Genomic DNA, 24,000 nt, shown 5'->3' on the forward strand with positions numbered 1-24,000 from the left:
TTTTGAGGACAATGACGCAACCACTGCTAATCCACTGATAGAATGGGATGCCTTTAAGGTGGTAATGCGTGGGAAGTGTATAGCAGAGACAGTGGGGGTACGCAGGACTTTACTGGGTGACACAGAACGGGCTGAGGCCAAACTGCGGGAGGCAGAGAAAGACAGACCTGGGAATCCTCAACTACAAAACACAATGCAGGACCTTAGGACCGAGGTAGCTCATTGCATTGAACGTCTTCGATGCTTTGATTACGAAAATTACCTCACCCGGGCACACGGAGAGAGAGATAGGGCGGGCCGACTCTTTTTGTGGGTGGTTTCACAGTCCGATAGACCTCCCCCCATTATGGACATGACCTCGGATCTGGGGATCCACCTATACGAACCAGAACAGATTAATACCCAGTTTATGGCATTTTATGAGGGCTTATACAAAAAAAGACTCAATCTTAATAGAGAACAACCTGAAGACTATTTAATGGAACTTCATTTAAAATCTTTAGAACCTGAGCTTACAGAACCATTAGAAGGGAACGTCACACTAGCCGAAATTAATGAGGCCATGAAAGGAATGGCCAGAGGAAAATCGCCTGGCACAGACGGATTCCCTATCAAATTTTATACTACCTTCGTGGATATTTTTTCCCCAAGGTTAGAAAATATATATAAAACCGCTAGGGACCAGGGCCTATTGCCGGAATCCTCCCACGAGGCAGTCATGGTTCCCCTTCTCAAACCAGGCAAGGACCCAACAAAGGTGGGAGCTTATAGACCTCTCTCCATGTTGAACCTTGACTATAAAATCCTTAGTAAGATCCTGGCAACCAGACTCTTCCCGCTGATGCCCTCCCTGATACACCCCGACCAGGCAGGATTCATACCGGGGCGCAGTACAGCTGGGAATATCCGTAGACTAATAGCCATCATGAGAGACCTGGCTCCCAACGCCACGTCTTTGGGTATTTTGGCAGTAGATATAGAAAAAGCTTTTGATTGGGATTTCCTTTACACAGTTATGTCCAAACTCGGACTTGGACCCGAATACATCACCTGGGTGAAGCTACTCTATATTGACCCCTACGCCAGAGTCCGCACAGGACACACAATATCCAACAAGTATAGAGTTGAGCGCGGAACGAGACAGGGTTGCCCTCTCTCTCTCCTCTATTGTTTGCCCTGGCAATGGAACCACTGGCTGCTGCGGCTAGGGCGGTAGAGGGAGGCCCGGGTGTACTAGCTATGGGCGAGAGACACCATATAGCCCTCTATGCAGACGATCTTTTAATATTTATGGATGATATCCAAAGAGATCTACCACTAGTACATCTAATGCTTTCCAGCTTTGAGGGTCACTCTGGATTAAAAGTGAATTGGGATAAAACAGGATTGTTTCCACTTAAAGGACAGCAGTCACCACCCCAGAACTTAGGTTTGGTTAGATGGGTACCGAACGGTCTCCCCTATTTGGGAGTGAAAGTTTACCATGACTCCCGGGATATTACAGATGGTAATATCGGTGGCACAATCCGTTCCATAAAAACCTGTATGGCATTCTGGTAAACTCTGCCACTATCAGTGGCTGGGCGAATTGCGATCCTCAAAATGATTGTGTTGCCGAGGTTGCTATACCATTTCTCAGTGCTTCCGATCTGGATTCCTAAGACCATTTTTAAGGAACTGGACACCATGGTAATTTCATTTATATGGGGAAAAGGTAGGAGGAGAGTGGCCCTGACAAAACTCCAAAGGCAATCAACGGATGGAGGCATGGCAGCCCCTGATTTCGAGACCTACTATCTGGCGGCACAACTGAAGTGGTTGGCGCACTGGATCTCAGACAGACTACTTGCAAAAACGAATGCGAGGGCATCTACCCCACAGGAGGCTAGGCTGTTTGAGATACTCCTGAGGACCCCTGGTGATGGGAAACAAGATTCTCCAGAATAAAAATCCTAAGCCAGTGCTGGAAGACCTTTTTACGCAGGAACAGAGTAGAGACTCCCTACTCTACGGAGCTTTCCTGTATGTCCTTGCAGGCAATAACGCAGGGGGGCACTCGGATTGAGCTAGGGGACTGGACGGAAGCCGGGATTAACACAGTGGGCATGCTCTTTAGGGATAACAAACTGATGACGTTCGAGACCCTTAGGACGGAATATGACATTCCAGCAAGACACTTCTTAATGTATGGGGCATTAAAGGCCAACATGTGTAAACATTGGCGAAAGAAGGGCGCAGAACCCCCTTCACAAGCTATCTGTACATATCTAACATCCCCAAATGACAAATCCAAAGTAGTCTCAACGCTCTATGGGCTGATGAGAGCGGACAGTATAGCACCCTTGATCTCTCTCAAACAAAAGTGGGAAAAAGATCTCAGCCGAGATATCCCGGAAGAAGAATGGGGACACATCTTGAAGAACCTTCCCAAAGCCACTCGAAACGCTAGTTTTAAACTTATAGATTTTTACGTACTGCACCAAGCCCACCTGACCCCAGCCCACATAAATAAGTACTTTGGTAAAGTTACAGAGTGTTGCCCGAGATGCGGGTTGATCGGCTCTGAGTTCAGCCACATGTTCTGGGAATGTCCCACCCTAGAACCCTTTTGGGCGGGGGTATGCCGGACCCTGATGCATCTCCTGAGTAGGGAAGTGACCTGCTCCATGGCTAACTGTCTCTTACACGCCTTTACTCACTCAGCCAAACACAAAACCACAGATAGATTCCAGGACTTAGCTTTAACACTGGCTAAGAGAGAGATTGCATCCAACTGGAAAAATCCCAGGGGCCCCAGAATACCAGTATGGAAAAGCGAGTTACTTAAATGGGCAAACACGGAGGGAATGCTTCTCCAGCGTGAATCTAGGAGAGGGATCAGACTTCCTGAAACGGCAGAGGGATGGGAAGTAATAATGGATACACTTAGAGCACTTAGAGCAGACACCGCACCCTAAGGTTCCCTCAGTTGGTAACATCACGGGCAGGATAACACACGATGACAGGGGACATGGCTCTCAGCCGTTAGCCAAAGACCGGAATATATACCCAAAACTACGATGATGAAATAGTTGACCAAACTCTACCTAAATATATCTAATTACATTTAAATCATTACATAAGACACTTCGAGAACATTACCAACGCTTGAACATGGTTCTCGGATGAAGGGGTTAGGGAAGGACCGGGAGGGGGGATTGTTATTATTGTTGTTAATATTAATTCTGCTTAAACATTTAGATATGGCCAAGCCAGATTGTTCGATAACAATACTATACAGATAAAACATTTATAAGAATTGTACAGCAGGGGGAACATATGTATGAGAAGAATCGACTATGCTAAAATCTTAATAAAATCTGGTTTAAAAAATCAAGAGAGAGTAGCATGGGAGGTACATGGGTGTTCCCATGCAACCACTCATGGGTTTACACCAAATAGTGTTACTGTGCAAAGTGTGAGTAATTCTGCTACAAAATACATGTATTCCTGTGTAATACCCATTCACCCTTAAACGCCTATTAGTTTTAACATATGCTTTTCACATTAAATACTTCTGACCTACTGCCTTTATCATAACTTTTGAAAATAGCTAGATTTGGCCTACAGTCTTGGTCAGTGGTTGGTCACTATAACCAACTCAGCCCTACTGCATTAGGCATATGCTTTCCCATAAGGCAAAAAAAAAGGAAAAAAAGGCAAAAAGAACACATGATGGACAGAATGCGGAACAATGCAAAGATTCACCCCCAGTCACAAAGAGCTGGGTTTAATCCACTGTTTTTTTTGCCCAAGATGCCACCCCAGTTTGGACCCAGCCATATGCAAATCAGTCCTGACCCTGCTTCCCATGGGGACTGTCCAGCCCAAACTGCCATGCCAGGTCCTCCCTTGTCTGGAAACAAACATCCTGGGACCAGTTTTGGGCTACCACCCCCTCACCAGCCAGGCTAGCTTGAATCTAGTGGCACAGTGAGCACAGGACCCACGTCAGGGCATACCCTTCCCACTTAGGGCGACAAGGAAAGTAGCACTCAATTTCAGCCCAATTAAATGCTATGGTCAAGGTGATCAACAAGCGGGCAGAGCCAAAGACCCTCTTTCAGTAGTGCTTCTTAAAGCTATTTTTCTGTTGATCACATGAGGACAGGCGACAACTGTACTGTCTAGCGAGACCTAATTAGAGGGTCCAGGGGTGCTGAATAGAAGCACCGTTTGTGAAGGAGGCTTTCTTTAGACAAGGCCTCCTCGAATTTGGGCATGAACCCTGAATCTCCAGCTCACCCCCCTTGGGGTGGGCGGTAGACCATTTTCACAATATGAATAATTTTTGTCATACGGTTCTGAAGAACCATAAATCCATATGTCCCTTTCTGTCATAATGTACCTTCAATTGCTCACCCATACTGTCAAAGGATGGTTGTGGGTGTAAACTCACCTTGTGAATATAACTACTTTGGTTTGTCTATGGATCTGTGGAACACCAACCACATGTTTTTATCCCAAAGAACAAGTTGACTTATGGATCCTCGGTTTCAAGACGTACAGTACAGAAACAAATTCTAAACACTACAGTAAACCCACTGATTTAGACCCAGGATCTGCAGAGCCAACCCTTCAGCCTTCAGTTTACCCTTCCAAGTGCTTTATTGTCTTATCCAGTTCAAACCATATTCCAGTAAAATTTCCTAAAATATATTAGTTATCGGTCATCAGTTTTATTAATACATTACTCCATCATGCTGTCGCCCTCTGTTCAAAATAGCCTTTTTCACATCATTTATTCAAGGAACTGTGTATAGCTAAAATTGGATTTAGAAATATTCTGCTTGTGTTTAATAAATTAGGGCCCTTTTCTAGTAAACAAATCTGTCCAATAGTCTATCTGTACCAGCAGAACTGCTCTTGCACCTAAGGAAAACATGATTATGTCAGAAGACATACAGTTTACCCCATCTTAAATTATATGATTCTAAAATTATATTAGAACACTGGAATGCTGAGGACTCTATTGAAGACAATGAAGTGGCTTGCAGCAGACAATGACTGGTACAGCCCCCCTGCTCCAGCACTCCAACTAATATTTTTTGTTTCTCCTTTATAAATTTAGAACAGCCGTTCTTAACATTTTGACTTCTATGGGCCCACACTAAATCATTATTGGAATCTGTGGACCCCTACTGAGTCATCATTGGAAGCCGGGGACCCCCACCCTAAGCAACTTCTATGATTTCAACCTCGAACAATACACAAAAAATACAAAAACAAGCGTACACCAAACAAATGCTCAATTATTAAAATGTTTTATGTTACAAATACAGAAAACAAAATCAGTGTTGCTTCTCCATTTTAATAAACTTTATTAATTTTAATGTATTCATTGTAATAATACTTACTCTTGTAAAGCAGTTGTGGACCCCCTGCGTGGGCCTGGTGGATCCCCAGGGGTCCCCGGACTACAGGGTAAGAACCTCTGATTTAGAACATTAGATGCCTAGTGGATGGAATGTTCTATAGCATTATAGTCTTTCTACCGATGGCTATGCCAGTAGTTAAAAACCCTCACACTTGACACAGGCACTTGTCTGCAACTCTGGCCTATAACTCGGGCTCAGGCCCTTTGGCAGCCACTATAGCTCTCAGCAATGGACTATAATGCTATATTAACGGTCCATACAGGTCTCTCCCAACTGAACAGGCATAACGCAAGTTGTCACAGGTTGAGTGTGACCAGTCTGTACATAACTGAAAAGCTTCCCAGGTCCATGTGTGATAAGCTGCTCCAGTACAGGGTTTTTCTTTGAATTCTAGATCTTGTGTTCCCTTTTTTTAACAGAATAAACAAGACTACAAATCCCAAAATAAAAAAAACCTCTCTCAAGCAGCACGTCACGCATGGATCTACTTGGCTTTTTATCACTTGTGCTTTTTTCTTCACTCATTACAAATAACTGACTTAAAATGCCAAGTGGCAACACAAATGTCTGAAATGGGACGGCCTGATATCTCTGCAACAGAGCCTGCTCAGCAGCTTGCGTGGCACACAACTCTCCCACATATTTCTGCACTATAAGAGGAACGCTAAAAATGAAAACAGAAGTTTTTAGTCATTTCCCTTTCACAACAAGGTCCCTAAACCACTTCCTGGTGCAGTGGGCACCCAAGATCTGGTGAAAGATCTCGCTCCTCCCCCATCTCTTGGTGGAAGGAGAGGAAGGCGTGTATCGACACGAGCGGTCAGTGCTAAACTTTCAAAAGAATGAGTGCTGGTGCCCAAAGCTCTGCTCGGATGCTTGCGGCCAGCGCTAATATATGTCAGCACGCAGAGTACAGTCTGGAGTCCACCCCTGGCCTCTTTAGTCCACTGCCAGACACTCCCTGTCGATTTTTATTTTCCTTCTTTTCTCTTTCTATGTTTTTACCTCTGTTGTTCTCTGGTAATGTCAGAAGAGAAAAACATAAGTACTGATCCCCAAAAACGAGTGCGATGGCCCCCACCAAAAACAACTGGCTCAAATTAAGCACTTTGGGCGGTTGTTTCTGTTTTTGCAGAAACCTACAAAGAGTGTGACTCATGGGCCCACCTATCACTAGAGAATGTATACAGATCCTAAATTCACCTACACACTGGTGGGATGGTGAGGAACATGAGCAGAAGCAAAAGTGATCTACACCACTCAAGACAAAAAGAAGAGGTGTCAGAGAAGGGGATAGTGTGACTTTCTGGCATAGCTCAGCTTATGGGACATAGTGACCTTAACTTAAACACAAAAGGTGGGAGAAGAGATTGTGGCCCGATTTATTTACAAGAACTGCATATTCAGAATTATTACAACCATATGTTGTCTAAAAATGAGATTCTAAAGGAACTATATTCCAGAAAACAAAATAGTAGTTACAACATATGGGTAAAATTCAGGGAGCAGGCATACAACAGGAGTCCTGGCCGCCCACTACCAAGGGTATATTCAACAGAACCCCAATCAGCCAACTGGTGTCAGAGCCTAGAGGTGAATGCCAAATCTCACCTTTTATTCACTCACCCATGTGCAAAATCATAATTCTGGAAATTAAAAGAAAATGTTTATAATAAAGGTTTGAGCCCATTAATTTATACACAAGCATGCAGGCCAAACATCCAATAAGCAATACTTTGTATAACGGCATAAAGTCTTGTAGGAAGGTGATTTTGCCTGTAATCATAAAGGGCTTCGTGCTGCTAAAACTATCCCGAAGTTTGACAATGGAAGCACAAAGAGGCCAGGCTCAACCTGACACTAGTTGGTTCCTGGAGCTCCAGGGCAGTCAGAGATTCCTGGGCGCAACTGTAGAAACTGGAGTTGTTTACCGCTGGTGTCCTGGGGCCACTGAACACGTTGAACCTCAAACTGGATAATGCAGTACCTCTGAGCTTTGGACTAGCTGTAGGGTGGGCGCTGCTATCTTACATGCAAATGCTCCATAAGCAGTGTGTTGGCCAATGAGGAAAGGAAAGCATTTGCTCCACGTAGTGTGTAAATGGGGCTTTAGACAATGATTTAACAACATTAACCTTTAAAAGAGACAGTGATTAGTAAAAGAAATATGGGAGCCCCCCCCCCCACCCTTTCAGTGCCACTTTATTGCAGTTCTCTCATAGTAGCAAAGCAAAGCAGTCCAAAGCTTGCTGCAAGAGGTGATGGCAGTTTACAACATGACACTCAAGGTCCCCTTATTAACTGATCATCCAGAAAGTGGTTTCTTGGTGAAAGAAAATTCAGCCGATGCACGTAAGAGAAGTATACCAAAAACAAAATAATCACTAAGAAAATCTGAAGCCTCCAGGTCCTTCTTCGCCGGAAATAAGGCCCCAAACACTATTAAAACGCCCAAGTGCTAGTGCCTATCCAACAATTTAGCATGGGGGCCCATTGCCAATGTTATCCAATGGGAGGGGTTCGCGAAGCCCAAGACCACAGCCTTGGAACGCTTCAGTCCGCAGTCCTTGCAACACCACCGGGCAATCCGCAGCAACAAAATCACTCTCGTAAAGTTCAACTTCAAAGGCAGACATCCTGCTTCCTGCACTGCAAAGGGGAGGATGCACTTCTTTGCAAACCAGTGACTTTGATTTCAGGTGCTGGTTCTGGGACGTTAATGGGTTCTGATGTATCTGCAACAAAACACTCAACACCAAAGAACTGCTCCCAAAGTTCCTCCTGAATAAACAAAGCTCACTCATGCCTACAAAGCAAAACAGTCTCTTTCATGGGTGCTGTTGGTTAAAAAGCCAGGACAGGCAAGTGTCACACTTGTGACGAAGTCACTAGGTTTATATGTGAATGCAGCACAGCTGGCATAGGACCTTGGCTGCTGTTGGTTCATGGTCGCAGGGTGGGACTGGCACAGAATATAGGCCCTGGCACCAAAATAAAACGGACCTCCACTAGCGATTCAAATAGCTGAACAAGGGCAGTACGCATTAGAATAAATATACTGTCATTTCCCATACAGTGCCTTCCCATTATGTGAACGACAATTGCTCAATTAATCAAAGGAGCAGTGCTTAATTTGAGCTAGTGGTTGCCGGTGGTGGGGCACCGGCACTTATTTTTGGGAGCCGGCACTTATTTTCCAGCATAAGACATTTACTGTGAGCAAAAGACATATGGAAAAGATGGAGGAAGAGCGTCACAAAGGGAGAAAGTAGAAAGCTGCAAGAGTGAGCTGAAGGGGCAGGGAGTGGCTGTAAATGGATTAAAGAGGCCTGAGATGGCTTTAGGATTACGCTGCCTCTGTATTCGTGCTCGCACTTTTAATTGCAGCAGTTGCGTTTTTCAGAGGAGAACTTTGGGCACCGGCACGTTTTTATTTACAGTGGGCAGCAAATAGTAGGATTGCTATTAAACTGAACAATACATTTTATTGTTCTAATACAGGTATGCAAGAGTGACCCACCTTTGAAACTCAGAATAAGCTTCTTATTTTGTTCAACGTGGTAGAACTACAGTGCCTAGAAGTAGCAAATTGGACACATAACCAAACAGAGTACAAGCTTTTGTTCACACTATTTGTAAACGTTTGTGCTACTCTAACGTTTATTTTCTTTGTAGTTACCATTCATATTGAGTGCGCTGGATCAGGACTTTTTAAAGTAAAATTTTATTACCATTTTACATATTAACAACAAAACACTTGCCTTGCTTAGTATGGATACTAATACATATAGCTTCACTGTCTAGATTACGGTTTTAAAATAAATATTAAAAAATGCATATTCTGTTTTCTAGTGATCTTTCAGTGAGTTATGCATTCATGAAAGAGGATTTGGTGTTCCATTAACTGCCCCTATTATGTCTCATGGGACCGATCGTTAGCTAAAATACAACCAGTTCAAACATTGCTCAATGGGTTGTGTACGAATCGTAGTCCAACTGTTTTTCTGATTTGGGGATGGCACACTGACTAAGCACTTAGCACCAGGAGGTCTAGAAAACCAAGTTCTGTCACGCTAAAAATTCTAGAGAATGCATCACAAGTGGTTCACTTTTGCAGTTTTGAACTTCAGGGAAATCAGCAGTAAAACCGGACCCACAAGACCACAAAATAGGCCCAAAACATTAAAATAGTCCCACCCACTGATGTACCAGACCAGACCTTCTGGCACTGCCAGATAGCCCAATAGGTAGTGCCACGGTTATCATGCAATGGAGAAGTGTGGCACAATGGTTAGAGCGGCAGACCCTGATGCAAAGATCTGGCCTGGGACCAGGGTTCAATTCCCTTGGACCAGATAATTCTTGCCTTGGTGCCTAATCCAATTAATGGGTCCCACTCTGTAACTCTGGGCAATAGCTTGCTTAATCTCCATTTGGATGCCTGGCTTCACCCTGGGGGTGCGCAGGAGTGGGCACCTCACAGGGAAAAGCCAGGAGGGGTTCCACAGCGGTATGTGTACAGCGCCTTGAGACCCTAACGGGTGAGTAGTGCGCTATACAAGTGTAAAGTTTTTTATGATGTTTCTGCATGATTGTGGATTTACCACATACTCCGTAATCTTCTGCATAATCTGCAGACTTTAACAAAAAATGTGTTTCTGGCTCAAAAGGATCAAAGGGTACTCTAAACTGGGCAACACATCTTGCTGCACAATGGAAGTTGCTTCGCGAAGGCTGACTGATCCTCTTTTTTTTCGCGAAGGCTGACTGATCCTCTTTTTGTTGCTTATTTGCTGTATTTAAGTTGCAAACAAGTACTAACGGGGTGAAACCTTTGCCCAGATAGTGTTAATATCTGTAAAAATTACAATATATTGAGGTACTACTATCACAAAATGTGCCACATTATGCCGCAAAGCATTCCTTATATTGTTGCATAATTTAGTAATGCAGGCATCACTCATGGACATGTCTTTTGACAGAGTTAAACATTTTGGAGAAAAGGTTGATTCACCACTTGAGCAATTTAAAAATACTTGAGGCACTGCACAAACCTCGGGATCATTCTCACCAGCCCACCAAGTCCACTAGCAGAACAGAAAATTTAGAAATTAATCCATAGGACTAGGTTACCGGCAACATCAGCCATCTTGGCTGGTGGAACAATCAGCCTGGCCTTTTCAAGGGAGAGTCCATGCAGGTGGGAAAACCCGTTCATACCTACAGGGTCCAGCCTTCAACTACTTCCTCCTCCCCTGGTGCAGCGGCACCCAAGCTGCTTTGATTTTCCCTTGCAAACTCACGGTTAGCCAGCAAGGGGCAGGATATGACATTTCTTCCCTCACCATCCATCACTTGAGACCAGTGGGTTTAACAGATTACTCAAAGTGGCTAAGCCCTATCTTTATTTTTTTCCATATATCCCTCATACCAGGTCAAATTTTGAAAGACCAAACTTTAGTTTTAATTCAGGAAGTCAAACTTCTTCTGGCCAAGGATGCCATTAAATGAGTGCTGCACTCACAGAGGAACAAAGGGTGCTACTCGTGCTACTTTCTAGAGCCGAAGAAAAATGGAGGCCTCAGAACTACACTGGACATTACTGAATGCCTTTCTGAGAAAGGACAAGTTCAAAAAGCTCACTCTGTCACAGATCATTTCTGCTCTGGATCCTGGACTGGTTAGGTGGTGTCTTTGGACCTGCGTGACTTATTTTCATATGCCTGTCCTCCGTTCCCATAGTTGCTGCCTGACCTTAACAGTTGGGTCAGAACACTTCCAATATCCCATGCTTGCCTTCGGCCTTACCTCAACCCCATTGCTGCTCACTAAGGTGATGGAAATGATTGCAGCTCATCTTCAGAGGTCGGTAATACACCACTCCAATATCTTGATGACTGGCTCCTCAAAGTCAACGACCACCTTCAGAAAATGACCACTCTCTTGACCTCCATGGAATTTCCTATCAAAGAGCCAAAGTCATATCTGAGTCCTATGCAAAGACTTCTCTTCATTGGGACTACCCTGGAAACAGTGGTGTTCAAGGTCTTTCCAGCACTGCAGCCAGTCCAGGACAATCCAGGACATGATCTTGATGTTTACGGTTTCTTGGACTCCTAGCCTAATGTATTCCCCTTGAGCCCTAGGCCAGATGCCATACACAGGCCCTTTATTTGAACCTCAAGTTTCAGTGGTCCAGTACAGGGGCTGTCTCTCTGATTCCACCCAAATCGCTCAGGCGACTGCTCAGGATCCTCAGTGGTGGCAGACTAGCAACAATTTGATCTGCAGCATGGCACTTTTCCTTCCTCAACCAGATTTCATAGGTGTGATGGATGCATCACTGCTGCGGTGGGGACAGGTACTCTGGGAGAGTTGGAGATCAGAGGCCTCTGGTCTTCAGCAGAGCACCAGTTTCAAGTCAGTCATTTGCAACTTTAAGCAATCTGGCTGGCTCTGATAGTCTTCCTTATGACTACCGGTGGGATGCCAGCAGGTCCTCATAGACAACATGACTGCCATGTGGTACTGAAATAAGCTGAGAGGATTCTGTGCCAGGAGGCATTGAACTTTTGAAAATAGATGGACCAGTAACAGATCTTTTTAGTGGCCAATCACCTGACAAGGTCCCTGAATGCCAGAGCTGAGGAGATCTCGGCCGATGTACCATAAACAGCATATCTCTCCGAAGGTCGAAATAGGCACCTGGAAGGGGGTGAGGAGGCCTGACTGCACTGGCTAGATTTGTTTGCCACCATCCAGAACGTGATGTGTCAAAACCTTTGCATGCTGAAGTTCTTTCAAGGAGAGTCAATGGGAGACACATTCCTTCTGTGATGGGACATGTCTAAAATGCATTCACACCATTACCTCTCATACCTCAAATTCTGAAGAAAGTCAGGACAATCTGGGCCAAGTCATCTTGACAGCCCTGGATTCGGTCCGGCGGATGCATTGCCCTCCTATCTGGCTACCTTTTCAGAAGGACCTCCTATCTCAGCAAAAGAGGAGGGCCCTACATCCAAATCTCTGCAAGCTACACCTCTGTCATGGAGACTGGTGTGGCAACAGCTGAGATTATTTGATTTGTAGCCAGAAGAAACAAATGTCGTCATTGCAGCAGACAGCCTTCAATGAAGTCAATTTATTTTGAATGCTGGGAGAAGTTTGTAGTTTGATAGGAGACTAGTCATCTTGATCCTCTGCAGGCCAAACTTTCAGATGTATTGTTTGTGTTGTCATTTTGTCATTGGCCCAGCAATTCATGTCAACCATTTTGGTATTTTTTTAAGTTTGCAAAATCAGTTTTCCCTTTTCAATTCACCTGTTGTGATGCACTCTCTGAAAGGTCTTCCTCATATATTTCCTGTAAAACCCTATGTTGTGCTACCACGGGACCTCAGTTTGGCCTCAGTTTGATCTCACACTCCTCATGTGCACACCATTTAAGCCCATTCAAAGATGTTATGCAGGGCTACTGACAATCCAAACTGTCTTTTTCCATCACTATCACTTCTGTGCACCACGTGAGTGAACTGCAGGTGCAACCTGCCTACACCACTTTCTTTCTGAATTGGAACTGAGGACTCTGGTGACCTTCCTGTCCAAAGTAATGTCGGCCTTTCTTGTTGGACAGTTGATTACTCTGCCAGCCTTCTTCCCTTCACCATACAATTCAAAATAGGAATGCTTCATCTACTTGACCCTAAGAGAGACCTGACCTTTTATACTGACTATCAAAGGGCCACTGCATGGACAACCAGCTGTTGGTTTTGCTGGGCAGACTGGTGCAGAAGAGGACTTTTTTGATGGACAGTCCATTGTATAAAGATTTGTTATGCGCTAGTCAGAAAAGAACCTCTGAAGATCTACAAGACCATGCCAATGGGTGTCAAAGAGGCAATAACAGCACTGACAATGGGAGAGCCTGTCCTTGGCATCTGGGGCGGGGAGGTGTGTGTGTGTGTGTGTGTTTTATATATTCAGGTCCACAGAGAGGCTCATACTTCCCCGTCTGTCCTACGAAACTTATTGGTTTGAGTCTACTCCTCCTCCACCTTCGCTAGGTACTGCTAGGGTTCTTATATAAAAAAAAAAAAGGTAACGAATCTGCAGTTAAAAGTATCCATTAGATGTAGAAGTTACTCACCTTTGTTGTCCCTGGACCTCTGAGTGGCCAAAATGGTGGACACACTTTAAGTAGAGCCTGTCCTGGACATCTGGGGCGGGGAGGTGTGTGTGTGTGTGTGTTTTATATATTCAGGTCCACAGAGAGGCTCATACTTCCCCGTCTGTCCTACGAAACTTATTGGTTTGAGTCTACTCCTCCTCCACCTTCGCTAGGTACTGCTAGGGTTCTTATAAAAAAAAAAAAAAAGGTAACAAATCTGCAGTTAAAAGTATCCATTAGATGTAGAAGTTACTCACCTTTGTTGTCCCTGGACCTCTGAGTGGCCAAAATGGTGGACACACTTTAAGTAGTGCAGGCACCCAACCTCATCATCAACCTTCATCCTGCTGCTGACGAGGTGCACGCTGGCTGGACACCAGCGGGTCGGTCTCTGGCATTGTCTGCTGTGCGCACGAGCCACTTTGCAGTGGGCTATGCTCCGTGAAAAAAGACACACAGGCAGCCCACAGGCCACTGCAGGTCCCGCAAGATGGCGGGCCATGCTGGAATCCCCTAGTAGCGATCGCAATACTGTGCCCCTGTCCGGGTGTTCCCGACACACTGTGCAAAACAGTGCTGTCCTTGACACCAGACCTCAACCAGTCATGGCCAGCTGACTGAGCGGGCCCGCTGCATCCACTGCAGTGGCCCAGGTGTGTTCCACACACAGATCACCCCAATGCTCCACAAGCCTGCTTTGGAACATGCAGGGAAGTGGCAGCAACCCACTCTAAACCACCGCATCAAGAATCCACATTGGGATCAGGCATCTGCATGCCTGAACCAGCCCACTTGCCGCACCCAGTATGCTGAATGGGGGAGTGAAAGTTGAGATATCCTATTAAGCACATCATCCCATCCTCGTCGCCAGTGTAATAATGATATCCATAGTCGAAGTGCTCTGTTGTCTTTATTTAAATTGTGCAGATGGAAATACCACACACCTTTGGGGGAAAGGTGTGTGGTATTTCCATCTGCAGTTTATGTAACCAATCCATCTCTTTTCATGGAATGCTCCTTGTTACATGGAATGTGGTGATGGAGATTCTAGTGGGAGATGGTTAAGACTAAGAATAGGAGGAAGATGATGTGAGGAGAGCTGTGGGCTGTTTTTCCTGTGGATGAGATATTTATCCTGGATTTAAATAAAGACAACAGAGCACTTCGACTATGGATATCATTATTACAAAACTCTTGGGTGCCTTGCAGAACGAGAGGCCCTCTTCACCCTGTCGGCATGTGGGCCTGACATCGTGGCTAGTGCCCTCTCCAAGCTGAACACCACAGAGATGGTGTTGCCGACGGATCCTAGCCAACTTTTGTGAGGTTAATTGAGCATTTTTCACGGGCATATCATTTCGCTCTGGGCCTGAGGCCTTTGCCCTTTTACCCAGTTACATTTTGTTTTTATTCCTTTTATTATTTCAGCAACACTCCATTTTAGTGCAGATGTTTTTTATTCATTTTATCCCTTGTCCTTCCTTACAGAAACGGGTATTCATTTCTTTGCACAACATTCTCATCTTGTGCTCAAACCAGGGCTATACACAATGTTTACCGGGTATTGCAGGTCCAAAGGGAACATTGTCTACCTTACATGGAAAAATATGTGTTGTTACGTCAGGACAGTTCTTAGAACAACAGATATATTATTATAAAACATCACACTGCCCAAAACACCTTAGAGGGGACATTCCAGCCATTGTATGCTGCACGTCGTCGCAGTTTTTGCCGAAACCTTTTGGTTCCTCTTCATTTATGTGGGAGGTACTCTCAGCAGACTAACAGACCTATTCTGTACCTCAGCACAGGTACAGGGGTTAGGCATACTTCCCAGGACCAGATGGGGGGATTAGGACTATCACTGCTACTGGCTCTCATGTAAAAACTCAGTAGTGTATGTAGGAATACTAGCCACATTATTATGACAATATGGTGGGACTTTTCATGTGTTTCACTCTTCCGGTCACTGCTGTCGTAACACTGTGTTTCATAAACCTCAATCACAATTCATGCCTTTCTAGGTAGAATGCAGTTGCTTCAATAAAACCTATTGAACCATGACCCTGCTTCTGTTTTGTCCTTGCATGTATGAGACTTGTATAACTGAGAGAAAGGTATGAGATCCACTCCACCACGAATTCCCTGAGGAGTCTGAGTGTTGTGTGATAGGCTGTCACAAATCATTTCTACCTCTGGTATTTAAGAGGTGCTGCTAGCTAATCAGAAAAGGTTAGGCTGACAGCTGTCACACGGTGTGGGATTAGCCTTAGTCCCCCACGCTTGATGGTACTGCCAGCCAAAATACAGCAGTCTCATAACCAAAACGGGAGTATATGACACCACATGCCATGCTCTGTTCACTGAAGGCTACCCCGGCAGTGGATTCCCACTATTTGCTGGGAGTATTGCGACCTAGGGAAGGGGCCTGTCCTGCCCATTAAACAAGCTGGCACCGATCATACATCAATCTCTCTCCTACTTGATGCTTCATAGCCAGCCAATACTGGTTGTTTTGGGCCATTGGATTGCAGGCGCTGGCCTGAGACTGCACTCTAGACTAGTGACTCCCAAACCCCACGTGAACCAGTGAGAGGCAGTAGGCTCTGGGGTGGATCTCACAGGCTCCCACCCAACCATGTAGGCAGGGCTAACTCTTCAAAGGAGAGGCAAGATGACTGCCAAGTGGGCAGGCACGTTTGCCTCTTTACGCCATAACCTATGTCCACTGACGGCCTCATCTGACTGTCCGGGGATGCTCCTGGGATCGCCCTGCACCCTGAGCTCCAGCTGCCTTGAGACACTCCAAAATTACCATGAGGCCCTCCGGGGTTTCCCAGCTGGGTCCTAGCCTCCCAAAACCAGACATCCATATCCTGGCCAGCACCCACACAGCACTTTTCATTGAGTGTAGTCAGCTGCTTGTGCTGCCCGCAAACGCAGTGGCACCTGTGGTGCAAGAGAGCTGACCCTCACTCTGACATAGCGCCCCAATTTTTGTATTGCCGTAGTGACCCTGTGAAGAGACCGCCCTGCACCCTTGCAGGCAAGAATTTAAGATGGACAGGCTCACCTTCTGGCCAACTAATGCCTGTAAACAAGCCAGAGCCCCCATCTCAGCCCGTGCCTCCCCAGCTGCAACCAGCACTGACTACATCTTTTCATCAAGTGTAGTCAGCTGCTTGGGCTGCCCGCAAACGCAGTGGCACCTGTGGTGCAAGACAGCTGACCTTCACTCTGTCTTAGCTCCCCAGTGGTCGTATTGTCATTGCGACCATGTGAAGAGACCGCCCTGCATCCTTGCAGGCAAAAACGAAGATGGTCAGCCTCACCTTGTGGCCAACTAATGCCTGTAAACAAGCATGAGCCCCCATCTCAGCCCATGCCTCCCCAGCTGCATCCAGCACTGACTCCATCTTACAAACCATACAGACATCCCAAACAGTCCTTGAGACCAAGTTAGGGAAAGTATGGGTGGATGTAGCTGTCCTGCGCCAAGACCTGCACAATGTTGTGGACAGAGTTTCAGACGCTGAGGGACGTATCATGGAACTAGAGGACACTGTTGCAGATCTCAAATCTATGCCCCTCCACCTATCTACATCTTCTAAACTCCTGAAGAAAGTGCAAAAGATGTTGAGAACCGTGCACCAAGGAATAATTTCAGATTTATTCGATTTCTGGACAGGTTTGAGAGTTTCTTACCGGAGAATTTCTTAGAGGAATTTATCGCATCCTGGCTTCCAACAGACTAACCTTCTGCCTGTTTCATCCTGGAATGAGCTCATTGAGCCTTGGTGCAGCGCCACCCCCTCTGGAAGCTCCCCCTAGGCCTCTTGTCACATAGATCCTCAACTACAAAGACAGAGATGGTATTCTCAAAGGGGCAAGGGTAAAATGGCCTTGTATCTTACAGTCCACCCTCATCCTTATTTTTCCAGACTACACTCATTGGGTTCAGAAGCAGAAGAGGGCCTTTGAGGCTGTTAAACAAACAATGAATCTCATATACATGATCATGTGCTCGGCGATGCTGACGTTCCTCTACAACTCCAGGTTTTTTTTCTTTACCTGACCAGAAGCAGCCTAGGAAAGGGCAGCAAATCGCAAAGAGCTTAGATGCCACCTCCCACCCTCTTCTCAGGAAATGGGTGCGTCCAACCTTTCTAGCAACAGAGTCCACACAGCTGGCAACTGGGCACACAGAAGATGGTACTCCAGAAGGCAGAAGAGGATCAATATCACCTGGCTCCTCTGAGGTGGAGGACAATCACCACTGCAGAAAGGGGGATTGGAACAGCCATCCCCAATGAAGGATTTCCACCTCCCAAAGCCTTTGCTCAGAGACAACCCTGGCTTAGGACAAAGGCTGAAAGGGCTCCAGGGGTCCTCCATTGACACACCGGCAGACTGCCAACAACTGTTATCTCTGCATCATACTGATGTCTCTTTGATTCGTCAGTTTTCAGCCAGCAGCACAGTATTCTTTTGTGTTATATGATGCTGGGGTGGGAGCCGCCCCTACTAAGCCATCTTTTGCCTTTCTGTTTCATGGGATAAACTTGAGTGACAGACTCTTCTGGAGTGGAAGTGTGGGCTGAGGTGCTTTTGGGGGCTTTCATGTTACTGTGTTGTTTATTTTTATTGTTTGATTTACCTACACAGTGACCCCACTTTCTCAGCTACAGGTGTCGAACACCTGCTGTCTTTACCTCATCTTGCCACCGGAATGTCCACACAATTAGTTATAAGAGCCTTAAAATGTTTATACACACCACAATACCTTGCCTCAAATGCAGCATTCAAGGTGATGATGTGGAATATCAACAGTCTTAACAACTGCATTAACAGAGGAGCAGTCTTCGATTTACTAAGCGGCACTCTCCAGCAACCATTGCCTTGCTCCAGCCTGACTTAGATATGGAGGCCAAACCAGGGGCATGCATGATAGGGCCACCCTTCTGCACAAAAGCTTCTCCTTACTTTTTATCCACACCGTACCAGAAGCGGGTGGGAGGTATGTGCTCGTGAAAGATATTTTGGAGGGCGGCCATTACACATCCTCAGTGCATATGTTCCCCTGCACCTAGGTAAGGATTCCCTTAAAGATCTGCAAGATGTCATTCTGAACCAGGATATACTATTATTGGAAGCAATTTTAATGTACTAATGTACCCCAAAATGGATGCCGCCAGGGCTAGAGCGGCAACAAAAAACCTCCATGGCTCCTTGGGCCTCTGTGATGTCTCTGAAAATGGCACCCACAAGCAACCGAACACACACACCTGTCCATTGCACATGGCAGCATGTCAAGAATCAACTATTTCTTAATGGCAGCAACGGACATTGTGGGCTCTGAGGCACCAGATATTCTCCCAAAGGGCACCTCCAACCACTTCCCAGTCACACTGCACGTGGGGAATCCCACTGGAGCCAAAAGACCCATGAGGCAACTGAACACCTGGTTCCTGGTTAACTTGCAAAGCTCCGAGCACTTACTTCAAGAGCTGAAAGCCTATTTCAAGCTTAACGAAAGCTCTATGGATCCTAAAGGGACCCTGTGGATGGCTGAGATAGTGGTCGTATGAGGGAGGGCCAGGGCATGAATCAGTGGCAAAATAAGATCTGACTCTAACATATCTCTAACCCAAAATCATGAAACCTGACTCTTCTTGAACGCAAATATCAGTGGTCGAGGGACCATACTACTTACGACAGCTTTACATGGTCCTCTCTTCTGGAAATATGCCTAGAGGAATCCAAGCAGTGCTGGGTTGCCTACATCAGATGAGTTTATGAGTGAGGCTATAAATTTGGGATGCACAGCTCTCATGTGTGGTGAGCAGAGACAACTGGTTTGAAAGGCTTGAGGCTCTCCCTTTATGAAAATGTGATGGATTTATAGAGCGACATAAAGATAAATAATTCTCCCAGTTCAGTCGTCAAGAGAAGCAGAGGGATCATGTGGTGCTTCTCCAGGTTCACATCATACCAGACTGGAAGATGCTTATTGCTTTCCAGGAATATTATCATGAAATTAAGGAAAGTTGCAAAGCCTCATGATGGCTATATAAGATCGGCCACATACGAATTTTACAGATAAGATTTCCAATTATGTGTCTTGAAGAAGGTGGATGTCAATATTCTGTTCCACTGAAGCACGTCGACAAACATTGTGGACTCATTTCTTGTCTCACGTTATGATTTTGGAATAAGGGTTGGTGCATATTCAACAATGAATGATAACTAAAAAGAGTCATAAAACCAAAAAGAAGAAAAAGATTAGAGGTTTATGCATGTAATCTTCTGTTGTCTATGAAATGTGTCTATTTCTGACTTTGTGTGTATTTTTAATCTGTGAAAATGTTTTTAATATTTATATAATTAATTCGTTTTTTTGATTGCTGTTGTAATCAGAAATTTTGTTTTGCACAGCTTGCAAAGTGTTTCATATGAACTGATTACTGCTGAATTGTTAACACCCAATAGAGTTTCAGTCTATTTGTCCATATGGATCACCCCAGGACTTCAGTGTAAAATTGACAACTGTAGTAAAAAAGAGAAGCACATTTGGGACTTCTGCGGCATGCCGGTCAAGTAAGAGGACCCAGCATTAGCAGTCTCCCATCAAAATCAGTTGAGAAGAGAGACTGATGCTGTCAGCGAAGCAGTGTCTAGCCAGGGACTGAGTGGGAAAATGTGATGCCACTGAGATTACCTTATTTTGTTGAAAGGTATAAAAAAAAATTACAAATAGGAATTGACTATTACAACCTTAGAACTTTCATGGGTGTGTTAGAAAATTCGAGCATAGTAATTGCATGCATTCTCACAAACGTATCCATTCATCCAAGCTCTCACTTGTTCATCAGTCCATGCACTCAACTATATACCTATCCATGTACCCAATCATTCATGCCGTGCATCATTCTCACCAATACATTATGAATGTAGTCATTCATCCATACATTCATCAATCAACACATGGACCTATTTGCTCACACATTCATCTAGCCATGCACTCATCAATCCATTCCACTTGTCGTCCACTGACTCAGCCGCACAACTATAGACTCACTCACCAATCAATTAAGAAGCACTATCACTTGTAAAATAGCCAGATCTAATCGCTTTACCATTATTTTTTACATTTTTCAGCAGCAACTAAGTAGCAGCATTAAAACTGGAGGCAATGCAAGTTATGCTTGATTGCCAGAGTCGCAGATAGCGTTTGGGTATATGTAGACACTGTCTCCTGGGCTTAAGTGACATATGAATATGTTCTGTAGTTTCTACTTCCTGTAGCAGGCAGCAAACGGGCAGACAAGTTGGACCAGTGATCCGTATATGTGGTGAGGGCCCATGCATGTTGTCCTAGCCAGGAAGTAGGATATAAAACTACAGAGTACATAGGCATCTTCGCGGTAGACTTGTCCCTTCATCCCTGTCATAAACCTGGCACTTTAGCAAAGAATACCTGATGGCAGTTAGGAATGTCACATACGGCCCCGACAGTACACAACGGTGCCACTGACACACCAACATGGGTGTACAGAGACGGGCTCCTCAGGGTGCCAAGTTCTCTGGGTTACAAGACATTATCATGTTTCAATGTACTACGACCGACCGGAACCTTTGAAATCAGTATATATATTGTCTGGTTTCATAGCCGCATGATTCACAAAGATTGTATTTATAGTGAAAATGCCCAGTCTGTGTTAATTGTAAGACTTAACAGACAGAATTCCTTGGGGCGACAGCAGTATTGAACTGTATACACTAATTATTATTTCCCCTGCCAGAAGCGGTGACCTGACATTCTTGTTACCATTATACTGAAACGCCCAATGTTCTATAACTAATGTTTCTTCCAACGAGAAGAAAGTCTGTATAAAACGCGAATACATATTTCCAAAGTAATAAAGTTTGATTAAAATAACAGTACACAATTGTGCAAGGAGAGAACGTTTAGCGGATAGGTTGCTACCTTTCTTTAAAAAAAAAAGTGGCAATTTGTTTAAATTTAGCTGCTCTGGGAAGGAAGGGGCTGGTAGGCGAAAAAGAAGACATTCTCAGTATTCTTTTTCACCTTGGCAAATATCCATGTTTGCTTTAATAATCATTTATAAATTAGACAGCTTTCGATTTTTCTTAAGTGAGTTCTCCATGGGATTGCTGTTTTAGGTTTATATTTCAAATGGGACTTTCACTGGTTTTCCTATTTTTTATTGGCACAGGAATACTAATACACACCAGGGCATTAAAAAACCACGGTCACGTGACAACACCGGAGAGGAGTGGGAGTAAGATGGAGGCGTCAGAATCCCAGATGCCTTTGTGAGTACCAGTACCGTGACTGCACCGAGTTTGTTTTTTCGCCCGCGTAGCTGCGCTGCGGGATGAATTCCTAACGCAGTGAACGTGTCACTCTGGAGGCGGGTTACAGCAACACATTGCAGGTCAGAATTTCTTACGGGCCCAAGTCAATCAAATTGTAGGCTGTCCCTTCATAAGAGGGCATTAGTTTCAAAAGTTTACAAATATTTAGCGAAGGGACTGAGAATACGTAGTACACTTGCAGCTGGCGCCGTTACAGTTGCCGTTAGCTGCCTCATCAATAGGAAAGACTTTTAGTTTGGTTTCTAGAATCTATAAATAAATAATGAGGACATTAAAAGCGCGAGGCCGGAGGAAGAACGACCCACTTGTCCTCATCCCACCCCATTCCGACGGGCTCACGTGGCCGCCCCAGCAGGGAAACAATGCAACGTCCACGAGCCACGTGAGGCCTCAGAACCGTCAGCAGCGCTCGGTCTGGTGCATGAGCTGAACTCGCACCCCGGTGGTATATTTTTATGACAAACATTCCCCAACTTAAGCTACAATTTAAAGCACCATGTGCAGATATATATTGCCCCGGACACCAGAATCCTTAAAATGTCCCTGCGTGTGACAGGACCTAGACGGCCTCAGCCCTTACTTTGACAGCATCTAGCAAGGTCTGGCCTGCGGCTGATAAAGATTTTTAAGCGTCCGGCCTGGGTATAACAGATCATAACCTCAGCCTTACAAAGTCTGGCCTCCTCATGGTCTGAATTTGGCAGATTTTAGGGGTGTGGGTTAGTGCATAATCAAGTGGTGCCTGACCTAGCTCGTGAACTTCAGCTAGGGATATGGGGGGACTTCAGCCTGGTCGGTCCTCTGCTGCAGGGTCCCTTTGCAGTACAGCTCAATAATGAATGTGTAGGTGAAAGGCATGTGAGCACGTGCAATTACAAAATAATTCCATATTTTTCTCTTTATGTCACTTCCGGGGCAGGGGCTATCTCGTGAACAGCCCAAGCGCTGGATCTCAGGATTTCCGAATACAGCAAGAAGTGTATCTATTTTTCAAGAAATGCAGGAAGTGTAAAGATTCCCTACCTCTGTTGCGCTGAAGTACTGCGCACCGTTAAAATGAGTGTGTTTTATACTTCACGCTGGGACCAAATGACTTCTTGGTGCTTGGGAAAACTGAGTGTGCAGAACAGATCTGCTGCTCAGGACCCTCTCGAGTTAGAGAACACGTGGACCCAAAGACCTCCTTCCGATGGCAACCGATCCAAATCTACCATACAGACACAGCGGACCTCATTCAGGCTCCTTGTCCGTTCAGTCCTTGGCCACTATGTTGAGGAGTTTTGGTATGAGAGTATATTTCACCCAACAGACCCCACCCCTCCCTGGTGTTGCATGGGCCCACTATAGGACGCCACCTCGATCACTACTAAGGGCGGCTCTGCAGTGAAGCCCTTGGCAGTCACTCGGTTGCTTCGACCTCCTCCCTCTTTCTACCAACCTGAAGTTGCAGCGCGCGAGTCCCACTTGTTAAAAGGACCGGACGCCTCCTAGTCTGCTCAGTTGCTGAGTCCACCCCTGCGGGTGACCCGCCTGCCGCTCAGCCCTTACCTTGGATCCCCGACTCCCGCAGCCCGCTCGGGTTCTCGCAAGGTGGGTGACCCCGGATGGTGGGGGGTTCGGGTCTCTGCTCTGTCAGGCCTGCGCCGTACCTCAGGTGCTCCCACCGGGACCCGTAGCCACTCCCCGCCGCACAGCGCCTGATTTCCGGCTCAAAGGTACATTCCCGTCCCACGTTCCCCTTCTGACTGCATGCCACAGCTCTCGGCTTCTGAAAGTACTTCCTGCATTTCAGCACCTCCGGACTGCGGGCTCGGCTCTCGAAGCCACTTCCTGCATCTCAGCCCTGCACCGAGCGCTGCCTCGAGTCAAGAACTGACAGCTTTCGGGCGGAGCTGCCGTGCATGACGGAGGGCACAGCTGAGTTAGACGGTGATTTAAGATTTGTAGGGCACCAATGTGGTCGTCAGCTCCTCAGAGTCTCTAATACACCCACCTAAGTAGCAGAAGAGAGTT

At 45.6% G+C, this 24,000-nt stretch overlaps 1 protein-coding gene across 1 annotated transcript in view; it reads right to left on the reverse strand.

Moving 5' to 3' along the window:
- Nucleotides 1-23,790, reverse strand: part of LOC138288168 (src substrate cortactin-like) — a 113,397-nt gene extending 89,607 nt beyond the window's left edge. Inside the window, exon 1 of the mRNA XM_069229480.1 lies at nt 23,536-23,790. The gene's annotated coding sequence lies outside the window, so the exon portion shown is untranslated. The remainder of the gene's footprint in view (nt 1-23,535) is intronic.
- Between the last annotated feature and the right edge of the window lie 210 nt (nt 23,791-24,000).

This window comes from Pleurodeles waltl, chromosome 4_1 (assembly GCF_031143425.1).
Source record: "Pleurodeles waltl isolate 20211129_DDA chromosome 4_1, aPleWal1.hap1.20221129, whole genome shotgun sequence".
Classification (NCBI taxonomy): domain Eukaryota; kingdom Metazoa; phylum Chordata; class Amphibia; order Caudata; family Salamandridae; genus Pleurodeles; species Pleurodeles waltl.